Here is an 11,715-nt window from a genome sequence, read left to right as displayed (position 1 = left end):
AAGGAAAGGACATCTTAAGATGATAGGAATAGAGTCACAGGCAACTTTTGTATCCAGAATGACAAAATTAACTAGATAGTAAAAGTCTTGGACCTTTACGAGGATATTTGCCACAATGCCTTTAGGATACTTGATAGAGCGATCGGCTAACTGCATAGTCATGTTGGTAGATTTGAGCTCATGTAGACCTAGCTGTTTGAACAACTAATATGGAAGCAAGTTTACACTTGCTCCTAGGTCTAGTAATGCAGTAGTAGTATATTTGTCTCCCAATACCAGGGTCCTTGTATTTGACAATACCATTAGATTCATTGATGGAAGGGAACTGTTCGGTAAGGAATGCTTGTTAAGGAACATTGGTTCTCCTTTTTGTGGTGCACATATCTTTCAGAAAATTTGCATGTTTTGGCAATTGTTTGAGGGCATCGAGAAATGGTAAGTTGATGGTCAAATTCTTAAAAGTTTCTCGAATCTCATCAAAATTTTCATCATGTTTGTTCTTTGCCAAACGTGCAGGAAATGCTACTTTGGGTTGGAATTTGGTGTACGGATTGGCTTGCTCGCTTCCTTTAGTCGTGGACTTTAACTTGATTGGATTTGGTGCTTCCGACGTTGGTTCAATGTTAGAAACAGGACATTGGGAGTTTCAGCTGCAGTTGGGTGATCATCCGGCATATGTATTTGATTATCCACGGTTTTGCCAAATTGAAGAGTAGTGATTGCATTCACCTCACCCTAGTTTGGATTACTTGTACCTAGGGCATTGTTGAAAACAAATGCAGTGTTTGCTGGCTTAGGGTTTAGAACTGCTTGTCTAGGAAACACGCTGTCTGACTCTTTTCCTGCGCTAAGAGTTGAAGCGATTGTTGGATAGACGTCAGGATTTGAGACTATTGGTTCATGTAAGCCAAGAACGTCTCATTCGTCTTATCGGTAGCAAGTTGCACAGGTGGTGCAACAGGAACTAGTTCACAGTTATTGTTGATGGGTTGAGGATGATAGTCATAACTTGGATTTGCTGGAACAAGGCTGCAGTTGTTTTGGTAGTTAGGATTGGAATTATTTGGAAACTAATTTTGACCTTGTTGGTACTTCTGATTATTTCCTTGACGGTATGGAGTATAGTTGGTGGATGGTCTAACAGGCAAATTGGCTAAACTTGGAGGAGCCATCCGTTGGGTATTTGGTCGCCAAGCAAAATTTGGATTTTGTCTCCAAGGTGCATTAGGGATGTTGAATGCACAAGCCTCTTCAGATGGTTGAGAAGAGGAATCATATAACAAGGGATAATAAACATTAGGATAGTCAGGACTTAGATAAAGAAGACATGGTAAGGTGTTAACATTCATGACCTATTTTGGCTTTTGATCATTCACTTGAACTACGAGGCATCTACCTTCTTAGTCAGGGATTCTATCAGGGTTTTTAATTTTGGATCGGGTTTTACCTCAAACTTAGAAGTAGCTTTTGTAATAGTGTCTTTAGATGATCTAAAAGAATCAGTGTTAATAGGTACCTCTTGTTGCTTGTTTTTCAAGAAAATTGTATACCTCAGTAGCTCCTTTATCCATGAAGCAACCACCGTTCATTATATCAAGTGTTTCTTTTTTATGATCAGAAAGTCCGTTAAAGAATTAACGAATAAGGACAGCGGTGTCGAGCTGATGATGGGGACAATCTAAAAGAATATCGGTAAAAGGACTCCATGCTTCTGTAAAGGATTCATGAGGATGTTGGCAAAAAAATTGGATCTTCTTAAGCATTTCAGTAGTTTTCTTCTGAGTGTAGAATTTGATCATGAATGATTGCACAAGCTTTGGCCATGTGTCGAGAGATTGTGGTGTTTGTCCTGCTAGCCAAACTGAAGCTTTATCAGCTAAGGTGAAAGGAAACGACCTTAGCAAGACTTGTTCATTGGAGACGGATGGATGTTGGAATGTGGTGGCTACTTGCTGAATCCTACGAAGGTGATTGTACGGTTACTCATGGTTTAAACCATGATAAACAGATAACAATCCAAAACCGTTGGGTGGGATTTGAAAATCACCCTCAATATCCTCGAGTATTATGCATGAAGAAGGTCCTTCCTGTAAGGCAATATAGAAGTCTAAAAGGGGCTTCTCAGCTGGTGGAATTTTGTCGGCCATAACGAATGGAGTTGATGGCGACAAAGGATTTTTATGATTTTTATTAACAAATGAAGAACTTTGTTGAGGTGAGAACTTACGCAATTGCCTATTGTATTTTCTCATACAATAAGTATGTTCAAATTCCTTGATATGAACATATCGTAATCTCATGCAAGCACAAGGTTGAAATCTGAGGCACACGAGGAACAAATTTTTACATATATTTAATCATTGACGTAAGCATTAGAAGTGAACAACGTAAGCCTAAGCTATTGCTGATGTAGCAGTGAAGCGAGGAATACATGTGCATAAACCAATAGCCAGGTCACAGGAGAGATATGAGGGAGGTTTTTGTAGGAACTGTTATGGTTTCATGTAATGATTTACTACAAACCACGAAAACCCACGCGCAGCGGAATAAGGGGTGTCCACGATTTGGTTTAGAAATCATACCTTTGATCAGCTATGATAACTTTGAGAATCCAATTCTTTCTACAAATCAGCAACCTCTTGATCTTCTATTGTATTCCTATCTTTGGAATGGACATTGTGTGGGCAACGATCTACCAGCCCCTTCTTTCTCTCTTGGCCTCTCTCACTCACAAAGTTGGAACCAAATTTGGAACTCACTTTTCTTGAGCAATCAATCAGTAAAAACGTCTAAGAGAAATAGGGTTCCTTTATATAGGCTACAACAGGGACCATGAGGAGAAATTAGGGTTAGGTCTCCTGACGATAGGGGTGCAAGTGGATATCCAAATATTCGAATTCATATTCGAAAAATCGGATATTATCCGAAAATTTCGGATTCGAATTCGAATTTGGATATTTTTTTTATGTCCAAACTGGTTTCGGATACGGATTCGGATACTGACATATCCGCATCCGATAATATCCGATCCGATTTAAAAAATTAATAGTTATTATATATAATTAATTTATTCATTTTTTATTGTACAAAATATTATATAAAATCATAAACTAATAATATAAAACTATAATAACAAAATAATAATAATAAATGACAAATATAATATTTATACTAGTTTTTATAGTGGTAAAATGAATTATTCAAAACAAATAAAATTTTAATTAATTTTAATTTTTGGATCAGATATTATCCGATATCCGTTTCGGATATCCGAAATCGGATTTGGATAATTTTTTTAATATCCGTCGGATTCGGATATCGATATAAATTTTCGGATTCGGATTCAGATACAGCCATATCCGCATCCGAACCTATCTGTTTGCACCCCTACCTGACGGGCTTGGGCTTCCCATGTTCGCCCAGAACACACAACCCAAGTCCGTCAACAAATGGCTTATTCCACTAACGGACATTGTTGCACTACTGCCCTAATCCCAAATTACGTGTATTACGTTTATGGGCTCCATAATATATGCTCGTTGATCTCTCCGTATTTAAGATATCGAATGCCCGTTGATTAAGTCAAGTTACTGACAACTACATTAATCAACTTCGTATGTCCTTGAGTAGTACCACTCAACCTCATTGTCATATCGGATTAAATCCACCTGCAGGGTTTACATGACAATCCTTATGAGCTCCTCAAGGGGACATCATCAACCCGACTTCCTGCGGGTCACAGATTCCTTCTATAATTAACAGCACACCTTACATACAATGTCATTACCCAATCCATCGAGTTTGTTGATTCACAAATGAATCTCACTCATTGATGATTTAAAATAATGTACAATGCACGTAAGTGCCTATTATTATATCTGGATTAAGAGGACAAGCATCCATAATAACAGAGGTGTTTGTTCTCTTATATAGTCAGTATAAAGATAAACAACCTCACTTGGTAATGTTCAATACACACAAAGTATACTAGTATAATCATGTAGTCAAGATAGACTAATACCAGATTATATTACAACCGTACCAATGGTTTGTTCAAATCCATCTAGGTTGTGAACGTTTACTTATACTTTATAAGGTACTGATGATATGATCTTCTGTGTGTCACCACACACCATATTATCTACAACATAAAGTATTAGACGCATGCATATAACTAATAACATATATAATATGCATAACATTTGCCCATATGATTCTCATTCAAAATATAAAGAATTAGAGTTATTACAAAAGTAATGCTTTTAGTATATAACCCTATCAGTTTTCCATGCAAGCACGTTCTTTAATTAGAGAACTTCAATCTTCCAAGTTTCCTAGACACCGTTGGAATATGTTTATGATTTATGATTTTTATTTTTATTTTTTTGTTATTTTTTTATGTTGGCACAAAATATATATATATATATATACACTAAAACACAAAGCATGCAATATATCAAACAATGTACATAATGCTAAAAACATGTATCACAGAACATGTTATATACACTACACACTAATCATGCGATTAACAGATTCCTATCATGCATCACTACTCAAACTAATCATGTGATATAACATATCCACTAAACATGCAACGTATTACGTACCTGATATTATACTAGACTAGACTACGCATGTATCGTATAAAAAATGGATTTCGTCAATACTCATTGAGATTGTGAATGTCATATAGAGAGCAACTTCACCCCGAAGGGATTAGAAACAATTTACCCAACTCAGATTTTAACCCTCGTTGGAATGTTCTTCTCTTTCTTGACAAAACCCACTTATTATACAAACATTCTACTCATACGTATAAATAAACATAAGCAGGCAATTCATAATCACTCAAACGTATATATACATTAACATGCATACACACATCATTTACACATATATCTATCCTAACATGCAAATAATAATCCATTATATATTATGTACTATATACGAGATAAACATAGTGAATCATGCAAAATTATATTAAAATTAGAACCTGTGAGTGTCCCGCCACTACAACAGAAAGGCTCATTTGCAACACCATACCCTGTCGCTAAATGTGTTAAAAGGCGTTGCAAACTAGGCGTTGTTGAAAAGTGCGTCTCAAAAACTCAATTGCGACACACTATATGGCGTTGCAAAAACATTTTAGCTTTTGCAACACCCCAATAGCGTTGGTACAACATTTTTCCGTGGCTACTTGTGTTTTCGAAAATAAATAAATTCCCAAGCCATTTCAAACTATTTGCCACGCTAGGCGTTGCAACAACTTGGTTTTCCCAACACTCTGAGTGTCGCAAAAGGTGTGCCTATAGCTGCACCAATTAGCGTTCCAACAAGCAAAGGCTTTTGCTACACACTTCAGCGTTGCAAAAGATCGAGTTATTAGCTACAGGTCTCGCATTGCAAAAGATTGAGCTTTAGTTGCACTTTTTGTCGCTGCAAATGATTGGGATCGAACTGTGGCTAGTTCTTAAAACTTTAGATGAAACGGCTTCCTGTTTTGCATATATAGCTAATTGTAGTGACTATTTTTATTTTTTAGACTCCTACCCAAATTCATCACAAGAATCACATCAAAATAAATTTCATTAATTAAAATCATCCATTACAAAAGTAATTCAAGCATCCAAAAAGGTATTTTCCAATACATCGTCTGAATAATCTTCACAAAGATCAAATTAAATTTAGACAAATATCTCAAAACTTGATTTCTGCAAAATTCACAAACGTCCAAAGTTTGCTGAATTTGAATAGCAACAACCCAAGTCCTTTCATAAATCTACCCCATCAACTAACTCTAGTACAAAAAATTAAAAAAGACATAAGTAAACTTATATATCCAAGAAAACAAAGCTAAAATGCACTCAAGTACGAATGCATATGAAAATTGAATTATGAAGTCAAACCTATGGACTTAGGATGTAGAAACAGGACTACAACCTGCCACATTTGGTCATGATCAAGACCCCTTTTGTTGTAATAATAGTCTGCCATTTGAACTACATCCATCCACATTTTCTTCATTAATCTACTCAGCCAATCTGGTACAACAAATTAAGAAAAAGATGTAAAGTTATGTCAAGGAGAACACAATTTATAAGCACGTGACTCAATTGGGATTCAAAAATACTCGCAACAAGTTTACATGCATTTCTTGGTAGCTAAGTATTGCTTTAAGATACTGCACAAAATCGAACATTTGTGACAAAAAATGACACCAACTTAAGACATTCTTCTTATTAACTAAGTACGGTCTTAAGAAAAAGGAAAAACCAAGAGCATTAACACAGGATCAGAAACCAATATTTTCTACTTGCTAAACTTCTCGAACAAGAGCAACTCATATTTTTTAAAATGTGGGAAACTTGTAGTTTGATACAAGTGGGAACAAGGGCAGGATACCAATTCATGGTAACCACCTTTCTTGGTTCATATACACCTTTTAGATCAGATCTCCTAAACAACTTATAATCACCTAATTTAGTATGAAGATCCGGTTCTGTGCAAGACATCCTTAAACAAGGGTGAGTCGAACTCTAGAACCTACTTCAAAAGTTAATACTCTAGGCGGTTATAATGGAATCAAATACATAAAAATTCAAATATATCAGCCTACATGTTGACCAAAACTACTACCCTAAAAAAGAAGCAAAACAAGGCAGAGTGAGCAAGAACAATCATACAATCCAACGATTAGAGAAGTCTAATACTACCAATCTTAATGACACAGATGGGAGTCATACTGAAGTACATGTAAAGCATAAGATAACCTGCTTGCCTTAATATAATCAGTAGCACATATCTAACCCAAATCCATAGTTCTAGAGTACGACCTAGGACAATATTCATAGTATACCCGAGGACAATATTCACAGTATGGTGAACATCTCAAAACAAAAAAAAACTTAATAAGGAGAAAGCATGTATGTTATATGTTAATCTAGATTGGTCATGACATGACTCCGATTCTACAAGCTTAACTTTTTCAAGCAACTCGCAGCATATTATACAATACAACATGAAGTGGCATGCTTAGGAAAACTATAGAGGATGGTTCTAGAGGGGTTTTCCTTAAGACCTTGCCCCATTGTGTTGCGGCACATACAAGGAATTATATTCAAAGCACAGCGAATATATTCGTAAATGCAGTCTAAGCACTCAATTTGTTTCCCACGACATAGCAGAGACCATTAGAAAAGCACAACAACCAATCATACTCATCCAATGACATCTACAACATAATATATAGCCAAAGGAAATGTGATAATTCATTTTTTATTTTTAAAAATGTCCAAAGCACCAAAACCAAGAACAAATACAGCTGAGAAACAATGGTGAACAAAAGGAGCTTCACTGGCACATAGCGGTTTAAATATGAAAGATCCACCTAGCGTTCTTACCTTTGGATGGATGAAAAATAGGGGCAAGCAATACTGCAAACTATTGTTACTATAACTTTGGACCCGTATTGCAAAATAAAAATCATCTCTTACAAAAACTTAGATTACATGGTAGAGCGGCTTTGAAAAACTCCCATTGCAACATGATAGAGGGAATGTGAGACACCAACCACTCAGCAGTCAATATATAGTAAACATAATGGGATTAATTACCTTTATACACCCCATTACATATATATCAAGCATATCCCATGACACACTTTAGAGACAAGAAAGTAAAAGATTAAGTTCTTGAGGATGCAATAGAATTCAAAATGTAGATTCGGTGCAAAGAAAAAGAATAGATGAATACTTGAATTAGTTGTCAATGTCGATGCAGCCAATTCCAACAGAAATAAAAAAGGAGACCTAAAAAAACATAGAAAGATAAGAATTAGATGCCAAATAGTATAAGAGGATAAACAAAAACTCGATTAATAATATACAGTCAAAACTCAATAATCATAGACCTAAAACAGAGATTGAACTAACCTGATGAACACTAATCTAACATTATCAAGGAAGACATGGATGGAAAGTTGTACTTCAGAAAAAAATTTACCTTGCTACATGTTTAGGTCCGCTTTAACCCATGCTTAAGTTTTAAAAAAAAAAAAGAACAGACCCTGAGAAGAGATTAAATACCAAAATCCAACAGTTATAGGCCAATTTAATTAAGACTGAAGGATTATAAAATGTAAAATCAATTACAGTATACAATTGAAACAAATTAAAGCACCTAAAATTAGAAATGTAAGAGAATACCCAACCTGGAAAATTAAAGCTTCAAACTTTTCTTCTATAGTAGTAATTACAGGTTCTAACCAACCTGTGAAATAAATTAAAATAACCTACCTAAAAAATTAACCCGAAGAGAATCAAAAGCCCGAAAAAGAGAATAAACTAACCTGAAAATCGAAGTTTCACCGGTGGTGGAGTAACACAAAAGCAAAATTAAACCAACTCCATAAGGGGGAGGGGAAGGTAAAGATCCTCCAGATTGATATTTAGTTCCAGATCCCAAGATGACTACCCCTCTCCTTGATCCCTTAAGACCGAGTATGTCTAGCAATAATATCTTTAACAAAATCAAGGAAGACAGCCACTACAAGAGATCAATAGCTAAAACTCTTCTGGTTACTAACTAATGAGTTGTTTCGTTCCCTTCTACAAAAATCTGCGACAAAAGAGAATGCATCTGACAATTTGTGAAGACAGTTATAGTAGCTTATAGTCTAAAACTCTGAATGACTGATCATTTGTTAAGGAAATCATACTTGAATGTGCTTTTAGGATGACAAGCGGTTCCTACTTTCAAATTGATTAGTTGTCATTTCTGGATGATAGCATCAGTCACTATGATAGTACTCCTTTTGTTCTATATGTGAAAGTTCATGGATGTACTTTATATATACATAACAATAAATGATTGTAGATCACATCTCACCTCTCTTTTGGAAATATATTTCCATTGTTTTAATCGTCTATTAACATGCTTGCCCTTCCACTAGAGAAGACCCCACCCTCACTTGAGAAGCTACCCTATTTTGTTTATAACAAGCCTGCCCTTCCTCTTAACTAGGAGTTCAGTCATGCCATGAAAAAGAACCCTCACTCATACCAAGAGAAGATTCCCGCGCAGTAGAAGCAGATTTTGTACAAAAAGAGAGAGAGTTGATCTTCTCTTTAGGGTCAACGTCCCGACCCAGATTACACAACCTCATAAACATGCCAAATAACCAAATCTTACTATAACATAAGCCACTAGAAATAAAAAATCGTTACAACCCCCGAACACTCCTAGAATATAGTTACTTCCAAAGCAATCATTTAACCAGCACATCCAACCATATAACTTAGGGACTTGAAACTATAATAACTTATTAAAGTTGTGACTAACACAAAACATCACAGAAGGAATTACTCGATCAGGCATGCAACCAATCAATTTATTACATACAGTTCATATGTACCAGGGAGAACCGCCATTGAACTGTAGCATCCAAGCCTCAAACTTAACTTGACGGACCACCATCTCCTCTATTTTACTTCTAGCTAGATGACTCTGGTAGGACCCCATGCCCAAGCCCTTTGGAGTATCCAGACCTTACACCCAATACTATAATTTCCTCCTCGGTCTTTGCCTCACTGCCTTCTACTTCAGATTCATCTTTAAGATGTCGCATTCGGTCCTATAAATTTAAATTGGGTATAAATATATAAAAATATAAGTATCATGGCAAAAGCTAGATACAAGTAAATTTACTTACATAGTTTTCTTTAGCAACATGACTAGTCCATCCCTTACTACTACTAAAGTGGGTTCGATGATAGAATTCGATCTTGCCAATAGGTTCCTGAGTCTCGGAGTCACGCTGTAAAGATTTGAAAACGTATTCCTTTATAATTTACTTCAAATAATATCAAATTGCGGAAAAGCAACCAAATGAATGTAAATAAAAAATATTACAGATTCCTCCAAGTATCCTCGGAATGGCTTTGAACCACCACAATGGTTTGTTGGGAGCTTTTTGAATTTTGCTCGCTAATTTTCTGCAATAAAATAAATATAATATCAAAACCAAAGCTAGAAAAAAATATAAACCATACACAAGATTGCCATCTGTAATGAGCAATGCTAGCATCATTTTAACAGAACCCTTATTATAAACGTAATACTTGGAAGACATACACACTCCCCATAGTAGTTGCCAAATTAGCACAATAAGGTATATTACCTTGAAATCTTCTCTTCTAAACCAATCACAACATGCATTCCATTTTTCTTGTGCCAAGCCACTCTAAGGGTGTGATCGTGCGATTTCATCATTTCTAAAACTCCTATAATGCTTGTGAAGATGACACCTAAAACCTCTTAAGTGTGCGCCTAATATTTTGTCCACAACGTACTTATCGTGTGCAAGGAGAAGAAAAAAGCGAAAAAATAACGATGGCAAAGACGAAGAAAATGGACAAGGCCAAAGCAGCAGCCATGGTAGGAGCACAAAAGGTAAAGAATGGGACATCAGTAGGTATCAAATGGATCAAGACCCAATGCCAAATCTATACACATGATAAAAAGTTTTACAACCAACCAAAATCAGAGAAAGATAACAGCAACTCGGTCTCACACATAAGTCATCTCACAAAGCACGCACATGATGGAAAGTTGGAAACCAACAAGCACCTACTTCACTTTTTTTAATTTAATCATCCTTAAATGGAAACCATTACCAATTCAAACCACTTCAGTTACATGGTACGTAACAACAAAAACCAAAGAAAACTTTTTTATACCAATAACTTAACCTGACACATATATAACACATTTAAACAAAATAAATTGAACAAATATGAAACAAGGAGAATCATATAGAAAATTCAATAATGAACTACCAAACATCCAAAGGTCAACCAAGGAACCAATAATACACAAAAACCATTACCATAAATCATTCATACTCATAAATTAATGAGAACATCACTAAGAAGTTTATTAAAACCTGAAACACTGCAGGGATTGTGTACATAAACAATGGAGAGAACCTTAATTCCTATAGATAGACAATAAAAAGGTAAATAAATAACGATAAGGGGTTAAGAGAGAATGGAGTATGAAATAGAATAAACCACTGCAAAATATTCGAGCTTTGGTAACTTCAAACTTCAATTCGTTTAAAGATTGTAACTTTAATTCCAAAATTCAAAACCAAAAATCGGAACTTAAAGTATATAAGCGAAGAGATTATCTCAATTTAAAGGACGTAGCCGTCGACAATCAGTAATCAAGGAAGCTTTGACGTTGCCGATTCACCTGATTTAAGCTAAAACAAGACCAATGGTCTAATTAAGAATGGACGAAATCAGCAAAAAAAAAAAAAAAGAAAAAACATTACAATGAAAAACCAGTTTAAAGAAGAAGAAGAAGAGATTAAATTAAAATATCCTTACATATTTTGTGGTACGCTCGGTTTCGTCAGTGTCAGTCAGTGAAGAATGTTTTTTTTTTTTTTTTGATCAGTGGTAGTTTTTTTTAGGGTTTCTTTTGGTTTCCCAAACTGTTATCACTTAGAATTTTAGTGGGCTGCGAAAACTATTTCCAATGAAAATGATCCCGCCCAATATTAAACACTTATTGGCCTTATGTGACACCAATGGACGTTGCAATTACTATGGTACAGAAAAAAATTAAATTGGGCGAAAAAAATATAAAACTTATTAAAGACACCAAAGGCGTTGCTAAATCCAAAATACCTTTTTGCAACCATTGCAG

General features: G+C 35.3%; 1 long non-coding RNA gene across 3 annotated transcripts; it reads right to left on the bottom strand.

Annotated features, from left to right (window-relative positions):
* Positions 1-9,711: 9,711 nt before the first annotated feature.
* Positions 9,712-11,455, bottom strand: LOC147509983 (uncharacterized). Of its 3 annotated transcripts, XR_015216691.1 has the most exons (4): positions 11,394-11,428; positions 10,946-11,285; positions 9,913-9,995; positions 9,712-9,817 (listed from the first exon to the last, which is right to left on the bottom strand). It is a non-coding gene; the product is annotated as an uncharacterized LOC147509983 (long non-coding RNA). The 3 variants fall into 3 exon arrangements; XR_015216690.1 differs by lacking the exon at positions 10,946-11,285 and having other exon boundaries at positions 11,394-11,455; XR_015216692.1 differs by lacking the exons at positions 10,946-11,285; positions 11,394-11,428 and adding an exon at positions 10,181-10,326.
* Positions 11,456-11,715: the final 260 nt, after the last annotated feature.

Source organism: Coptis chinensis, chromosome 3 (assembly GCF_015680905.1).
Source record: "Coptis chinensis isolate HL-2020 chromosome 3, ASM1568090v1, whole genome shotgun sequence".
NCBI lineage: Eukaryota > Viridiplantae > Streptophyta > Magnoliopsida > Ranunculales > Ranunculaceae > Coptis > Coptis chinensis.
This window is presented reverse-complemented; position numbering and strand designations above follow the sequence as displayed.